Source organism: Oncorhynchus kisutch, linkage group LG23, assembly GCF_002021735.2.
Source record: "Oncorhynchus kisutch isolate 150728-3 linkage group LG23, Okis_V2, whole genome shotgun sequence".
NCBI classification, from domain to species: Eukaryota; Metazoa; Chordata; class Actinopteri; order Salmoniformes; family Salmonidae; genus Oncorhynchus; species Oncorhynchus kisutch.
In genome coordinates, this window is record NC_034196.2 from 19,672,544 (window position 1) to 19,690,241 (window position 17,698).

Here is a 17,698-nt window from a genome sequence, read left to right on the forward strand (position 1 = left end):
TATTCACAGTTACAGTACCATCCGAAACAAGTTGCTGCATCTCAGTGGATTTGATTGGGCCAATAAGACATCCAAATAAAAACAGTGTGAATTGACACTGTTAGCACAAGCCTTTTTTTGTCACGGTTGTTGTATAAATTATATTAATCATTTTCAATAGCATACAAACCATCACATATAATTAAACATGTTATCCTACTGTATATACAATACTTGGGGCTATCAACAAAAATGTTATGTATACAGAACACAAATATAAACGCAACATGCAACAATTTCAAAGATTTGCTGAGTTACAGTTCATATAAGAAAATCTGTAAATTGAAATAAATAAATGAGGTCCTAATCTATGGATGTTACATGGCTGGTCAGGGGCATAGCTATAGGTGGGCCTTGGAGGGCATAGGCCCACCCACTGGGTAGCCAGGCCCAGGCCCAGCCAATCAGAATGAGGTTTTTTTTCCCACAAAAGGGCTTCATTATAAACAGAAATAAATGAATCAGATTTGGATGTGGCTGTGGCTTGAAATATCCAATTCCATGTGCCTTTTGACTATTCAGACTTTAAAAAGGGAACAGATTATAATCGGATATGCAAATAAATAGGATTTGAGTCACTTCAAACTGCCAATGTGAACAAGGCTTTAAAGGCACCAAGCCCAAAACGGTTATGGCCGAGACCGAGACAGAGTAGCACTTTATTCATTTTGGGATGATATTTTTATGACCCCAGGCAATGAAATGCTCTAATTCTGCATACCATTCCTAATTGCTAGTTAAGTCATTAGAAGCCTGCGTGAAGGGGATAGTTGCGTTAACGTCATATCCCGACATAGAACATAAACATCTGATAAGCAAAAGGAAAATAAGATAAATCATTTTGGAGGGTGTATATGGTGCATTCAGAACGTATTAGACCCCTTTACCTTTTCCACATTTTGTTAAGTCACAGCATTATTCTAAAATTGATTAATTGTTTGTTTTTTACACACAATAGCCCATAATGACAAAGAGGAAACAGGTTTAGACATTTTTGCACATATATCCCATTCACATAAGTATTCAGACCCTTTACTCAGTACTTTGTTGAAGCACCTTTGGCAGCGATTACAGCCTTGAGTCTTCTTGGCACACCAATACTTTGGGAGTTTCTCCCATTCTTCTCTAAAGATCCTCTCAAGCTCTGTCAGGTTGGATGGGGACCGTCGCTGCACAGCTATTTTTAGATCTCTCCAGAGATGTTCGATCGGGTTCAAGTCCGGGCTCTGGCTGGGCCACTCGAGAGGTCAGGAGACACTGTGGCCCCATCCGATGACACCCCCGGACAGGGCCAAACAGGAAGGATATAACCCCACCCACTTTGACAAAGCACAGCCCCCACACCACTAGAGGGATATCTTCAACCACCAACTTACCATCCTGAGACAAGGCCGAGTATAGCCCACAAAGATCGCCGCCACGGCACAACCCAAGGGGGGAGGCGCTAACCCAGACAGGAAGATCACATCAGTGACTCAACCCACTCAAGTGACGCACCCCTCCTAGGGACGGTATGAAAGAGCCCTAGTAAGCCAGTGACTCAGACCCTGTAATAGGGTTAGAGGCAGAGAATCCCCGTGGAAAGAGGGGAACCGGCCAGGCAGAGACAGCAAGGGCGGTTCGTTGCTCCAGAGCCTTTCCGTTCACCTTTAAAGACTTAAAAGTTGAGACCGAGTTTGCGTCTCTCACATGGGTAGGCAGACCATTCCATAAAAATGGAGCTCTATAGGAGAAAGCCCTGCCTCCAGCTGTTTGCTTAGAAATTCTAGGGACAATTAGGAGGCCTACGTCTTGTGACCGTAGCGTACATGTAGGTATGTACGGCAGGACCAAATCAGAGAGATAGGTAGGAGCAGGCCCATGTGATGCTTTGTAGGTTAGCAGTAAAACCTTGAAATCAGCCCTTGCTTTGACAGGAACCAGTGTAGAGAGGCTAGCACTGGAGTAATATGATATTTTTGGGGGGTTCTAGTCAGGATTCTAGCAGCCGTATTTAGCACTAACTGAAGTTTATTTAGTGCTTTATCCAGGTAGCCGGAAAGTAGAGCATTGCAGTAGTCTAACCTAGAAGTGACAAAAGCATGGATACATTTTTCTGCATCATTTTTGGACAGAAAGTTTCTGATTTTTGCAACGTTACTTAGATGGAAAAAAGCTGTCCTTGAAACAGTCTTGATATGTTCGTCAAAAGAGAGATCAGGGTCCAGAGTAACGCCGATGTCCTTCACAGTTTTATTTGAGACGACTGTACAACCATTAAGATTAATTGTCAGATTCAACAGAAGATCTCTTTGTTTCTTGGGACCTAGAACAAGCATCTCTGTTTTGTCCGAGCTTAAAAGTAGAAAGTTTGCAGCCATCCACTTCCTTATGTCTGAAACACATGCTTCTAGCGAGGGCAATTTTGGGGCTTCACCATGTTTCATTGAAATATACAGCTGTGTGTCATCCGCATAGCAGTGAAAGTTAACTTTATGTTTTCGAAATTTACAGTTGATTTGTCGGAGGACAAACGATTCACAGAGACAAACTGATATTTTTCCGACAGATAAGATCTAAACCAGGCCAGAACTTGTCCGTGTAGACCAATTTGGGTTTCCAATCTCTCCAAAAGAATGTCGTGATCGATGGTATCAAAAGCAGCACTAAGGTCTAGGAGCACTAGGACAGATGCAGAGCCTCGGTCTGATGCCATTGAAAGGTAATTTACCACCTTCACAAGTGCAGTCTCAGTTCTATGATGGGGTCTAAAACCAAACTGAAGCATTTCATATGCATTGTTTGTCTTCAGGAAGGCAGTGAGTTGCTGCGCAACAGCCTTTTCTAAAATTTTTGAGAGGAATGGAAAATTCGATATTGGCCGATAGTTTTTTATATTTTCTGGGTCAAGTTTTGGATTTTTCAAGAGAGGCTTTATTACTGCCACTTTTAGTGAGTTTGGTACACATCCGGTGGATAGAGAGCCGTTTATTATGTTCAACATAGGATGGCCAAGCACAGGAAGCAGCTCTTTCAGTAGTTTAGTTGGAATAGGGTTCAGTATGCAGCTTGAAGGTTTAGAGGTCATGATTATTTTCATCATTTTGTCAAGAGATATAGTACTAAAACACTTGAGTGTCTCTCTTGATCCTAGGTCCTGGCAGAGTTGTGCAGACTCAGGACAACTGAGCTTTGAAGGAATACGCAGATTTAAAGAGGAGTCCGTAATTTGCTTTCTAATGATCATGATCTTTTCCTCAAAGAAGTTCATGAATTTATTACTGCTGAAGTGAAAGCCATCCTCTCTTGGGGAATGCTGCTTTTTAGTTAGCTTTGCAACAGTATCAAAAAGGAATTTCAGATTGTTCTTATTTTCCTCAATTAAGTTGGAAAAATAGGATGATCGAGCAGCAGTTAGGGCTCTTCAATACTGCACGGTACTGTCTTTCCAAGCTAGTCGGAAGACTTCCAGTTTGGTGTGGTGCCATTTCCGTTCCAATTTTCTGGAAGCTTGCTTCAGAGCTCAGGTATTTTCTGTATACCAGGGAGCTAGATTCTTATGACAAATGTTTTTAGTTTTTAGGGGTGCAACTGCATCTAGGCTATTACGCAAGGTTAAATTGAGTTCCTCAGTTAGGTGGTTAACTGATTTTTGTCCTTGGGTAGACAGAGGGAGTCTGGAAGGACATCAAGGAATCTTTGTGTTGTCTGAGAATTTATAGCACGACTTTTGATGTTCCTTGGTTGGGGTCTGAGCAGATTATTTGTTGCAATTGCAAACGTAATAAAATGGTGGTCCGATAGTCCAGGATTATGAGGAAAAACATTAAGATCCACAACATTTATTCCATGGGACAAAACTAGGTCCAGAGTATGACTGTGACAGTAAGTATGTCCAGAGACATGTTGGAGAAAACCCACTGAGTCGATGATGGTTCCCGAAAGCCATTTGGAGTGGGTCTGTGGTCTTCCATGTGAATATTAAAGTCACCAAAGATTAGAATATTATCTGCTATGACTACAAGGTCCGATAGGAATTCAGGGAACTCAATGAGGAACGCTTAAGTTTTACGTTTTTTTAAATTTTTAACACATTTGCAAACATTTCTAAAAACCTGTTTTCGCTTTGTCATGTTATGGGTAGATTATGATTAGGAACTAAATCTATTTAATTAACTTTAGAATAAGTAACAAAATGTGGGAAAAGTCAAGGGGTCTGAATACTTTCTGAATGCACTGTTTATAAAGATAATGCAACAGAACGAAAAGAGAATGACATGATATTGTCCGTGCCAATGTTACTGGCCTCCTTTTTTACAGCTTTGTGAACGTTTAGGACAAACACAGGATATTGAGGCTGAATGTGAAGATAGTCTTCCCACAGTGATGCAACATCTTTTTTTTATGACAGTCATGCACTTTCTAGAGTTAATTGCAGTCATGAATGGTCTCGAATTAGACATGTAGTAACGTGTCATAGTCATATAGTATTTTTGTTACCAACAAAGTACAACCGCAACCTAAAATCAACATCCTAACACTGCACAACATGAAGTTTACTGGGTGTATATTATGTCCCATTTATGATTATTGTCCTCCCACAACTGTCTTATGACCTCCCTAAGGCCTAGACTCAGACAGTGTGAGGGAGAGCAGGGACAGCCAGACAGACAATGGGTGGTGTCCTTTTCCTCCACTGCTACTGCCATGTCACCCCAGGGCCACAGAGGGCGTGTTTACCACAATGGTTTGTGTAAAACACCCCATTAAAATGACCTAATTCCTATATGTTAATTGTGAATGGAAAGCTGGAAACTATGAATGAGCTGATTTGGCTATCGGCAGAGAATGATAGAGGACTTTTCTTTGTATCTGTCCCATTATGCCTAGTTAAATAAAGGTTCATTAAAATAAAATAAAACAAATGTCGTCTGTGAGCGCATGGGCAGCGCCAATGAGACCATCTATATTTCGAAGTAGTCACTTTTCTTATTGTACTGCGTTTTTGACTTGGTAAACAAACTGAAAGGGTGCATACTGCCACCTGGTGTGTGTTGCTTGAACAGGTATAAAGCCAAGGTTTGCAATTTATTGGCACTTGTAGTTATGGAATGTTTGCTCACAAGTATAATTAATTGCCTGATCCCTTCTGAGGACCTGAATGGAATTATATGATTCTTTCTTAACCCATAGAAAGCCCACTGAGTTGACTACTTGAAAATGCTGAGTGTCCTCAATGGCATTGCCCATGCTAAAATGTGCTTTGGGCACTAGAGTCTCTATCATTCTCTATGGTTATCCAAGGTTTGGTTTTTAATGCACTTTGGTAAATTGTTTTAGGCTTCAGGTCCTGTCTGTTCATAACAATGGGTTTATACAGTACATCTAGAAAGGCTATAGTGGCTACGGTGGTCCTCGAGCAACACATGTCCCTCTTACCAAGACGAAATTTAGGTTAATCTTACTATCAGAAAAAAGTATCTCTCCCATTTTCTGCTTCACAGCCACATTTTGCACAACATTGCAAACTACCTGAAAAGGTTATTGGAGAGACCAAGCGCTAAATAAATGACAATTAATAATGGTCAAGAATAATTCTGAAAATATCTGTCCTCTTTTATCTTCTTTGTGACAATGGGAAATACCATTTAAGGTCACCTGAATAGACCAGAGATGGCTCCCTCACTGGGCTGCTGGATGGGTATTTTCAGATCAGATGGCTAGCAGTTCAAAGACAATCCTCTCCAAAACTCAGATCTATTCAAAAGAGACAGCCTGCCAAGCTTTGATGTAGCGCCCCATGTCAGAAACAGTGGTTGTTCTAAAATAATAATATATGCCTTTTAGCAGACGCTTTTATCCAAAGTGACAGGCATGTGTGCATACATTTTACATACAGGTGATCCCAGGAATCGAGCCCACCAACCTGCCACTGCAAGCACCATGCTCTACCAACTGAGCTACAGAGGATCTCTAGGATCAAAGTTAAGCCAAGCTGTACTTTTATGCAGTTGCATGTATGTACTTAGTTTTTCCATGTATGAACTATTACATGCAGGGCCCACATTCAAGTAAATCATTTGCTCTGATCCTTACACTAACGCCCTGATATCACACTGTGGACAACATTTGGAAGATACATCTCCCTACCACTGGTGGTACTGTAACCACCAAATAAGGTCATTTTGGCCCTTGATTACTCAACAGTCCCAAAAATCACACATGAAAAAAATGGCATTTCCTGTTAGTCCCAGTCTTCCTGTTTTGGAATGCATTGTTTTGTCTGCCTCCCAATTCTGTTTATTGACCCTGGTGGTGAGCATTTTAAACAATACCACAGAAACCCAACCTGACATCATCCACCCCTCCTTGTGCTGGCTGGATATGAGGAAAACCTTCCTCCCTCCCTTTTTCATTGAACCTCAAAGTTACTGTTTCACACTGCGGTTGTGTGTTCAAGGCCAGGATGAAACAGAACCATGTCAGCAGTAGTAGAATAGCCTATTCCCTCACTGCTATCCCAATTAGACCAAAGACTTCCTATGACCTCAGCCGCCCCCATTCCCTAGTCTTAGTAAGAGGGGGAGAATCATCGTCTGTGAATTTATGGCTACATATTAACCACCACTAAGGATTACGAGTCTGTTTTCTTAGCACCCAAGCCAAAACACATGGAGAGTTATCATTACTATGGAGATTGGAATACACTTTCAAACAGAAAAAGTAGGGCACATTTTTGGAGGTGCAAAATGGATGAGTTATGTTGTGATATCCTGAACTACTGGAGTCTGCATTTGGCTCAAATCTCAGCTTTTCATTTTAAATGGAGGTCCCTCTACTAGGGGTCCCTCCTGATTTGGTAAGAAATATCCTTGCTAAAAGGAATTGCTCCAATAGCGAATAGAACAAAATGTACAAATCATTGAGAGATTAGTGGAAATGAGGAAGTTGTGGCCGCGTGCACGTTCGTATTAGGTGTTGTGACAGATGGATATGGATTTCATCCATATCAGTCGGTGGTTTTATCTTAAAAATATTAGATAATTCAATACACAATACTCTTCAAGTGTTACATTATAAATACACACATTCAAAACCTTTAGAAAAATCTGTTTATTTTACTACTGTGGTAATACAGTCTAGATGTTCAATTTCTCTCTGGGCACATTTCTCAAACTATGAACAAACTTTTTGCTCAGAAACCTTTCAGCCACTAAATAACACACAGATAGCAGTAATCAGCTGCCATTACTTCAGTTGTTTACACCCCATAATGCACTCTAAACCAGCTGTCTGTGCACTTTTCTAGATTCTCCCAAAATACCAGATAATAAATGGACTTCAGTGAAGCTCTCATATAGCACTATGGCTCTATAGTCAGCCAGGATCTAGTCAGATAGTTGAACAGGGCCATTCCCCTCGGGGCCAGCTGAACCTTTTTGTATCCAAGCTACCTTCCAGTCAGGCCTTGTTTTCCCAAATGGTCGTCCAAAAATACTTCTCCAAACCCCAGGTGAAAGCTAAAAAAAGGAAAATAATGCTATCCATGCGAAACGTGAGGAAAAAAAGCTCAGTCGGCTGATTTACAGTTGACCAATGTTCTCTCAGGACTTACATTTTCTATGGATGAAGGGTGTGAATTACATTTCAGTGTTTCTCACTGTCCACTGTTCTTCAGTGAGATGCAACCAGATCGCAGGCTTTGAATGTGCTGTGTTAAATCGCTGAACTTGGATAGCTTGGATAGCTTGGATAGCACTACTAAAAGGTTCAGATGGCTGACATTAAGGAAAGAGCTGAGTGGAATGGCCCTGCTTCCACTATCTTACATCCTGGCTGACTATAGAGCCATAGTGCTATAAATCCATACCCATATTGACAAAAACCTTTTGTCAATATGTCAGATCATACAGTAGAATTTGAAAGAGTAAGAACATATATTATCTTTAATTTCACATACTGATAAATCACACCCTATAATTTTACAACACGTAGCTTGTAATGCATTTCTATAATTCTCAGAACCCTAAGACAATTGCCTGAGACTTCAATTATCCGGCATATGAGCACTCTGCATGTATACACTTGCTTTACTTAAAATTGACCAGTGTCTTCCGTTTTCATGTTACAGTTTCTTAAAGAACAGGTTTGATTTTCAATTTCCTTCTAGTCTTCTCCATGTGACACCACAACACACATTACCTGTCCTGAAACATAACACCGCAATTACAATGAAAGAATACCATGCTATTGCTTGAGGAGAGTGCACAATAATGAACTTGAAAATATATTAATAAACCAATTAAGCACATTTGGACAGTCTTGATACAACATTTTGAACATATATGCAATGGTTCATTGGATCAGTCTAAAATAATATGCATATCCTTGCTTCAGGTCCTGAGCTACAGGCAGTCAGATTTGGGTATGTCATTTTAGGAGAAAATGGGGGTAAAATGGTCTGATCCTTAAGAGATAGGTGTTAAAGGCTGTGATGGGTTCCTCAGAGCACTGTCACTGAGCCCTAGAGGCCAGAGGAAACGTGAGCGACCGGACACTGTGGATAAATAGGCTTTGACAACTCTGAGTGAGATGAGAAAGTCAGAGGAGATACATCTGCTATGATCAATAAGGGTGCCTTTCCTGTCACGTCACAGCCTTCTCTGTTTCTCTACTGATGACAGTCTTGTTCATCCAGCAACACATTTTTGTTTGTAGTGTCATACTGTGTCTTTTGCAGAAAATAATGATCATGTGTATCTGTGCAAGTGTACGCACACAACCCTCCTTTCACTTTGTCTCATTTCATTCTCTATCAATGAAATTCTCTTCTGTGCAGATTCAATGCCGACAGTGTTCCTCCACAAGCCCTGTTGCTCCCCTCCATCAGGTTTGGGGGAGTTTAATAATGTGGCCTCCAAGGAGATGAGTTGTCCGGCATCTCTGGGCCATATCAGTGAGGGACTCAGAAGAAATGATGCCAGCTCTGTTGCTTTTCAGAACTCTATTTTCTCTGAAGACATGCCAGTTCTCATTCTGGTCCTTTTTACAATGGCCTAAATTATGCCCTTGTCGATAACTTTCCGTTCAATTGAAAAGTGTGCTTCAAGTTACTGCATGTCGCTGTTTCTGTCTTTGGTAGTGTCTTGAAATCATCTGCCATTCCTTATTTCTTCTCCCTGTTCCACTCTAGAACCATTGAAAATGGCTGGATCTTCTCTAGAAATACATTTTTGAAGATGTCGTAGTTTTGAAAGCTTTTCCTTTTTCAAGCTAAGTGAATAAATCGTAGAGAAAAAAATACAAAAATCACAGCAAGTATAGATTAGAGGAAAACCGATATTTGAAATACTGTATTTGAAGACATATTACATCATGTTGAGTTAATGCATGTATAATCTGACTTTTCATATCATTTTGTGTTGGGAAGCAAAACATTTGTTTTAGTAATGAGAGTGATGATGAACATTTTTATTTTGCAACAGCAAACCACTAGAAGTAGCCTACAGGACAACAATAAATAGGATAACAGTCAAAAGTCCCTGAGAATTAGTCCTACAGTCTCTCTCTCTCTCTTACTGTCATAGAGACAACACAAAGATAATGATCTCAGTCCATGATAAGGCCTTCAGTCTATAGTTATTCTAAAATAAATAATTCACAATAGTGCCAGCTTCCTTACTTCCCCCCTCCCCACCCCCCTCCCTTCTATCCCCTTCAACCTATTCTCACATTCCCTGGAACCCGTGGATGATGATGATGTCACCAGATAATTCCACAGGTTCAGGAGGAAGGCGGTGGGTGCTGGAAGTAGTCGGGACGTTGGCGGTGGGAGTAGGTGGTTCATGAGTGTGAGGAGGAAGGGCAGTGAATCATATCCCCCCAGAGGAAATGAGAGAGAAGCCCCTTGATTATGTTTCTTATATTATTTTTTTACAGTAACAATAATTTACCCAGCTGCAAAGGACAGCTGCAGTTACACATCCAGACTCACGTGAACTCCTGGGCTTAACCAGCATGGCCGTGCACAGACCTTTCAGGGGCAGGTGCAATATATACTGGATCTTTTTAAAGGGCACCCCTCCCCCTGAATTATTTTTAGGTTCGCTAGCTAGTTACAGTGCCTCCTAAAGACATGTTTGCTATCGGGAAAGAGGATGGGCTATCAGCTGATCATTGATGCTGAAGATTGATGTAAATGTGCTGTTAGCTAGCTTGATTTCTTTTACTGATTGTGATTTACCTCTCTGTGTCTTTCTGCCTCCCTCTGCTGCGCATATCAGACAACCAGACTGAATGTTGATGATGATGTAGGCTAAATCAAGTGTTTATCAAATGTTTTGCTGCTGTGGCAGTACTGTTGACATTTCAAATAGATAACTAGCTATCTATACACACTAAACCGGTGACTGCATCTCTCAACCCATGCATGTTTGGATACCTGGGTTCTCGCAATCTCTGTACAGGACAGAAGTGGTGGGCAAAAGTCACAACCAGGTGCAGGCTAGCGCTATACAGGGCACAACCTGGGTGCAACCAACGGACGGGGTGGGGGTGTTGAACTTGACAACGACTTGCGGTCAGTGGATTCCGAACAACAATGACAAAAAAAATATTTAAAAAAATAACATTTGGGGGGAAATTATACCAGTACCCAAAAGAGCACTTTGGAGGCTGGAAAGGCAAAGGAGCATGTGCTATTTTTGCATGTACCTGCAACCCAGTGGCGTCTACATTATCTACCTCACGAGATTGACGTCGGCTGTGAAGGTGTGCTGTGACATGATCACTGATGGGGGGGAAGTGGACAGTGTTCCTGAGGAGGATGAACGTCTACAGACCCTTGAGTACCTACAAGAGAGGGTTTGGAAATGCAGAAGGAGAACACTGGCTGGGACTGGACAACAGCTTCCATATCAGCCTGAGGAAGAGGTATGAACTGAGGGAGGACATGGACGACTTTGTTTTTTTCCCAGGTCAACACCAGTACTCATATTTCTCCATTGGCCCAGAGTCCATTGGGTACACATCAACGGTTTCACCAATGGAGGAGAGGAGACTTGTTGATGGCCCATCAAAATGGACATAAGTTCTCAACTTTTGATAAAGATTAGGACAATTATTCTGGGAACTGTGCAAGAAAATATTTAGGGGGAGCGGGTTCCTGGTTTAATGAATGCCAGACTACAAATCCCAATGAGGTGTATGTATGGCGAGTGGACATAACACATACTATGGTGTCGGTGTTATCCATAGAAATGAAAACCAGTAGATAGTGATAGTGCTGACATCATCCATGTATTCCTATGAAAAACTCCCGATGGAGCATGAAGCCAGAACTATTTGAATTTGAAGCACGCCATATTGCTGAATTGGGCTGAATGGCACCAAAAAATCGTTGGTGAATGGTCATGGTGAAAGTGACCTTAACTAGCAAAGGATCGTGGTCAATGTAGTCATTTTCATCCTGCCTGAGAGAGTCAGCCTTAATGTCTATTGCACGAGGGTGCGAGCCTCCTCGTTGCCTTCCGGCCCGTAATTGGTTTGTTTCAGCACGTGGTCCTGTATGACGACAAATGTAGTAGTCAGAATTGGATTAAATATCTGGATTTATAACTTTGAAATAATTAACCATGGGGATCGAACTTGATCATAAGAAACACATTTTATAGCCCAAAACAGGTAACAATGTTTTTGGGGGTTTGGCCGTTCTGGTGATCGTAATTTACATAGGCTTTTGGCACCGCTATGTTGCTACGTAGTAGCTGACCAGCAGAGCTAGTGACTACACACTCCAGACCGGACACTGGGGGCCTGTCATTATCTGGATACAATGGAAGGGTTATTATTACTCTCTTAAGTCCATCAGTATGAAAATCAGACCTGTTGTCTCCCGGGACACACGCAAGGCATGTGGTTTAACAGAGTCTCCAAGAGTTTAGAAGGGGCTGATGTGGGTTGCAAACTACATGATTTGGGATCTGAATTATTTTATTTCCTAAATCTCACTCTCATCTTAAAAACTATATAGGCCATATTCTTGGATGGGGTATTCTCTTAAACTGTGATAAGGTTTCTTATCCTTTGACTTTGATGATGAAAATGTCTCACTTGTATAATCTGGTCCGAGATCAGCCTTTAGTAAGATTAATTATGTTATGGTAGTGTAAGGGTTTTCCTGTGGTGAAGGAGAAGCGGACCAAAATGCAGCTTGGTAGTTATTCATGTTCTTTAATAAAGGAACTAGACATGAAATAACTAACAAAACAATAAATGTGCAAAAACCTAAACAGTCCTATCTGGTGCAAACACAGAGACAGGAACAATCACCCACAAACGTTCTGGCTACCCAGGCTACCTAAGTATGATTCTCAATCAGAGACAACTCATGACACCTGCCTCTGATTGAGAACCATACTAGGCCGAAACATAGAAATACCCAAAACCTAGAAAAACAAACAGACTGCCCACCCAACTCACGCCCTGACCATACTAAATAAATACAAAACAAAGGAAATAAAGGTCAGAACGTGACAGGTTGCAGCCCACAATTACACACAGCTGTTCAATATTTGGCCCAGGGCTTTTAGGAAATACGTGTTTAAAGATCACCCAACTTATTTTCCCTAGACGTCCAGGGAGTATTTGTAGATGTTTGTGAATAGGGTACACATTTGGGATTAACACCAGAAGTCCACATCCAGGGGATTTCTGAAAATGCCCCATCTCATTTCCTTTCTTCCCGAAACCAGGTTTATTTTTAATTGGTAAAGGGGAAAACATTGGATAAGCAGCTTGTGCAACTGCACGCTGAGCAATACATGACTAAAACACAAGCTTGGGTTATTGTGTTTTCGCTGTAGTCTGTATGTCATGTTGTGATTACACCAGTATCTATCTGTTCTTAAGAGACTCAGCCAAATAGACAAGACTATCAATAACAAATTCCTGGACAATACTGAGCATAGATAGGTGAGTGTTATTCTCGAAAAAAGAATTAGGACTTTCCTGGAAAGTATTGTGCCTAAAAAATGTGCTAAAATGGAACTAAAATAGACATTTATACTTTCAAATGGTACAACAAAAATGGTTGAAGGTCCACACATCGGTGAATGTTACCTTGAATGGGAATATCTGTTGTTTTAAATTATACTGTCAGCCCTCCAAAGGCAACCTATTGAAATCATAGAAACATAAATATTAAAATAGACATGACCATTTATCAATTTCACTTTGGATGGTGTATCAATACACCTAGTTACTACAAAAATACAGGCTAGTTTTTTAGGATAAGAATAATCAGAATAGAGCTAAGCACAAGCAAAATCCTACAGGAAAACCTGGTTCAGTCTGCTTTCCAACAGACACTGGGAGACAAATTCACCTTTCAGCAGGACAATAACCTAAAACACAAGGCCAAATAAGATGACAATTTTGACTTAAATCAGTTTGAAAATCTATGGCAAGACTTGCAAATGGCTGTCTAGCAATAATCAACAACCAACAACCAACTTGACAGAGTCTGGAGAATTAAAAAAATAATAATGTGCAAATATTGTACGATCGAGGGGTACAAAGCTCTTAGAGACTGTAATCGCTGCCAATGTGTGAATACTTATGTAAATGCGATATTTCTGTATTTCATTTTCAATAAATTAGCACAAATGTCTAAAAACCTGTTTTCACTTTGTCATTATGGGGTATTGTGTGTAGATGGGTGTGAAATAAATCAGTCTGTAACACAACAAAATGTTTCTGAAGGCACTGCATATCCTGAAGGCACTGCATAGTCGACTGACTTGCCTAGTTAAATAATGGTTAAATAAAATCCTCTAACCCATTCATAGATGCTAACTACCTTTAGTGCCCGGACGCTTGCTTTAAATGCTAATACACATTGTTCATGGTACGTTTATGTAAACATAAAGAACGTGTCTTTCATATCAGCGAGGAATAATAATGAAAAAAAGGTTAACCTACTATACACTTTTATTGGGTTAGGCTTCCTACACGGACATATTTCCATGTTACAATGCTTGTTTACTGAAAACAGATGGAAGACAAAGTCGACTACCTGGGCTAATTAGTTATATTAGTTAACACCTGTTTATAAATGGAAGTCGGACTCCACAAACGTGTTGTCATTGAAAAATACTGTCAGCTGCAACGGTGTTAAAACTGGTTGGGGCCTCCTGAGTGGGGCAGCGGTCTAAGTCACTGCATCGCAGTGCTAGAAGCGTTACTACATACCCTGGTTCATACCCGGCCGGCTTCATTGGCCCAGCGTCATCCGGGTTAGGGGAGAGTTTGGCCGGGTACCTTAGTGACCCCTTGTGGAGGGCCGGGTACCTGCAGGCTGACCTCGGTCGCCAGTTGAACAGTGTTTCCTCCAACACCTTGGTGCGGCTGGCATCCGGGTTAAGCTGGCAGGGTGTTTTTGAGCGCGGTTAGGAAGATCCGGGGTAAGCAGGACTCCACCTTTGCCTCTTCTGAGCCTGTAGGGGAGAAAAATTGGGGAGAAAAAGGTAGCTAAAATAAAAATTAAAAAAAAGGTTAAAACAGTGTACAGTAAGGTGTATATTTAGCATTTGTGAAATTATTTTCAAATGATATGAAAGTACAGGGCTTTATGTTTCTAGAACCGTACCACAATCGAATATCGATTCACGTTTAGATGGAGTATTTTGCTGTTATGGCTGCCAGAGACAATTCGCCCTCTAAACAGAATATGTAGGGTCCTTGGAATACAAGGAGCAATGTTAGTCTCCTTTAGTCCATTATTGGGCTACTATAAATATATCTACAAATATGAAATTAAATACAAAACAATTCAGTTTACCTTTTTAGATACAACTTAAAGATTTGAAAATACAGTTATCGGAAGTTTTCATACAGTTACGTTGGAATCATTAAAACTCATTTTTCAACAACTCCACACATTTCTTGTTAACAAACTATATTTTTGACAAGTGGGATAGGACATCTACTTTGTGCATGACAAGTCATTTTTCCAACAAATGTTTACAGACAGATTATTTCACGTATTATTATTATTATTTCAAGGTCTTTGTTGGCATCATGGGAAAATCAAAAGAAATCTGCCAAGACCTCAGAACAGAAATTGGAGACCTCCACAAGTCTGGTTCATCCTTGGGAGCAATTTCCAAACGCCTGAAGGTACCACGTTCATCTGTACAAACAATAGTACGCAAGTATAAACACCATGGGACCACGCAGTCATCATACCGCTCAGGAAGGAGACGCGTTCTGTCTCCTAGAGATGAACGTACTTTGGTGCAAAAAGTGCAAATCATTCCCAGAACAACAGCAAAGGACCTAGTGACGATGCTGGAGGAAACAGGTACAAAAGTATCTATTTCCACAGTAAAACGAGTCCTATATCGACATAACCTGAAAGGCCGCTTAGCAAGGAAGAAGCCATTGCTCCAAAACCGCCATAAAAAAGCCAGACTACGTTTGCAACTGCACATGGGGACAAAGATCATACTTTTTAGAGAAATGTCCTCTGGTCTGATGAAACAAAAATGTAACTGTTTGGCCATAATGACTGTTGGTGGCAGCATCATGTTGTGGGGGTGCTTTGCTGCAGGAGGGACTGGTGCACAAAATAGATCCCATCATGAGGCAGGAAAATTATGTGGATATATTGAAGCAACATCTCAAGACATCAGTCAGGAAGTTAAAGCTTGGTCGCAAATGGGTCTTCCAAATGGACAATGACCCCAAGCATACTTCCAAAGTTGTGGCAAAATGGCTTAAGGACAACAATGTCAAGGTATTGGAGTGACCATCACAAAGCCCTGACCTCAATCCTATAGAAGATTTGTGGGCAGTACTGAAAAAGCGCGTGTGGGCAAGAAGGCCTACAAACCTGACTCAGTTACACCAACTCTGTCAGGAGGAATGGGCCAAAATTCACCCAACTTATTGTGGGAAGCTTGTGGAAGGCTACCCAAAACATTTGACCCAAGTTAAACAATTTAAAGGCAATGCTACCAAATACTAATTGAGTGTATGTAAACTTCTGACCCACTGGGAATGTGATGAAAGAAATAAAAGCTGAAATAAATCATTCTCTCTACTATTATTCTGACATTTCACATTCTTAAAATAAAGTGGTGATCCTAACTGTCCTAAAACAGGGAATTTTTACTTGGATTAAATGTCAGGAATTGTGAAAAACTGAGTTTTAATGTATTTGGCTAAGCTGTATGTAACTTCCGACTTCAACCGTATATGGCAATGGAGTACAGAAGGTCATGCAACCAAACACTATATGGCAACCTGAAATGAACTTGTTATGACAAGCACACGCTAGCTGTTCCTTAAGACAATGTTTTCTTACTGAAACCATCATGTAAATTACACTGTTTTTCAATATAACATGTATTAGCTATATATTTCAACTGCCAATGGCATGTGTTGATGGCTGAAAATGTTTATGTATGAAAATGCTTCCCGCACTCGTTTTAGTAGCATACATTCTAATTTAGCTAGGCTATCTACCTTGCTGGTTAGCCAGCCAGCTATTGTTACCTGAGTGAGAATGTGATGAGGACATGGCTGTTTGCTTGGTGAAGTGTACTTTTGATTATTTAATTATTCAAATATGCTGTTGCTGGCTGTGGCAAGCTACTCAACATCAAACCCCAATGCCTACTCTGTCTCACGTTGTGACTTAGGGCTGAATGATCAAATATGCTGTTGCTGGCTGTGGCAAGCTACTCAACATCAAACCCCAATGCCTACTCTGTCTCACGTTGTGACTTAGGGCTGAATGATCAGTGTTGCCAACTCCTCAGTAAGGAAAGTAGCTATTGCCTGTCCTAAAAGTCACTAACTGACATCATCACCTCATTTGCATAATTGGACATGTGCATCTAATTGTGATGGACGCTGTAAAAGAGAGGAATAATGTTGTGAGACAAAACGTGAGTAAAAAACTCCCTAAATATGTTTAGAACTACAAATGAACTTTCTTCTGTCGATCCTTGTTTTTTTTTATGTCACAATTCCACCCCTCCTCCTTTATCCATGCTTGGGATCGGCAAAAGTGACCCAAAAGAGACACTCTGGAGGAGTTACTTCGTTTTTAAAATATAGTTTTTTTGGTTTAGTATTCTTAATTTGGTTTGGTTTTTAACCTTATAGTCCACTTAGGATCATACAACAAGTCACAGTAAAACATGAACATTTTGAACCATAACATAAAAATAAAAAAATGGTATACAATCTACATTAACAATCTAAATGGACCAAAAAGAGACAAAAGAAAAAACTGTCAATGGCAATGTGAAAAAATTATGGTAACTAGTCTGGCCCTAATTCAGGTAAAAAAAATGTTTTTAATGTAAGCCAGGGTGGGATCAGCCAGCGGCAGCTTCCCGCATGCGCGATTCATTTGCAGTCTGGATGCGGCGGGGTGAACATCTCCTGCTATGACTGCAGCTGGGAGGGACTGCTGCGCGAGGACTGGGCCGCCTGTGTGCTTTGGGGCGGGGATGGGGCCCACGGCAGCACCCGCTGCTCGTGAAAAGAGTAAGAACGATATGTGCTTTCACGTCAGAGTCTCCAAAAGTCTCCAATAGCACCAGAAAGATTTGTCGCTAGTTGCTTTTTTGAAAATGTGTCGCTAGAGGGGTCTAAATACTTGCTAAAT

General features: G+C 40.8%; 1 pseudogene; it reads left to right on the forward strand.

The window, feature by feature from the left end:
• Positions 1–10,725: 10,725 nt before the first annotated feature.
• Positions 10,726–11,294, forward strand: LOC109868159 (microfibril-associated glycoprotein 4 pseudogene; annotated as a pseudogene).
• Positions 11,295–17,698: the final 6,404 nt, after the last annotated feature.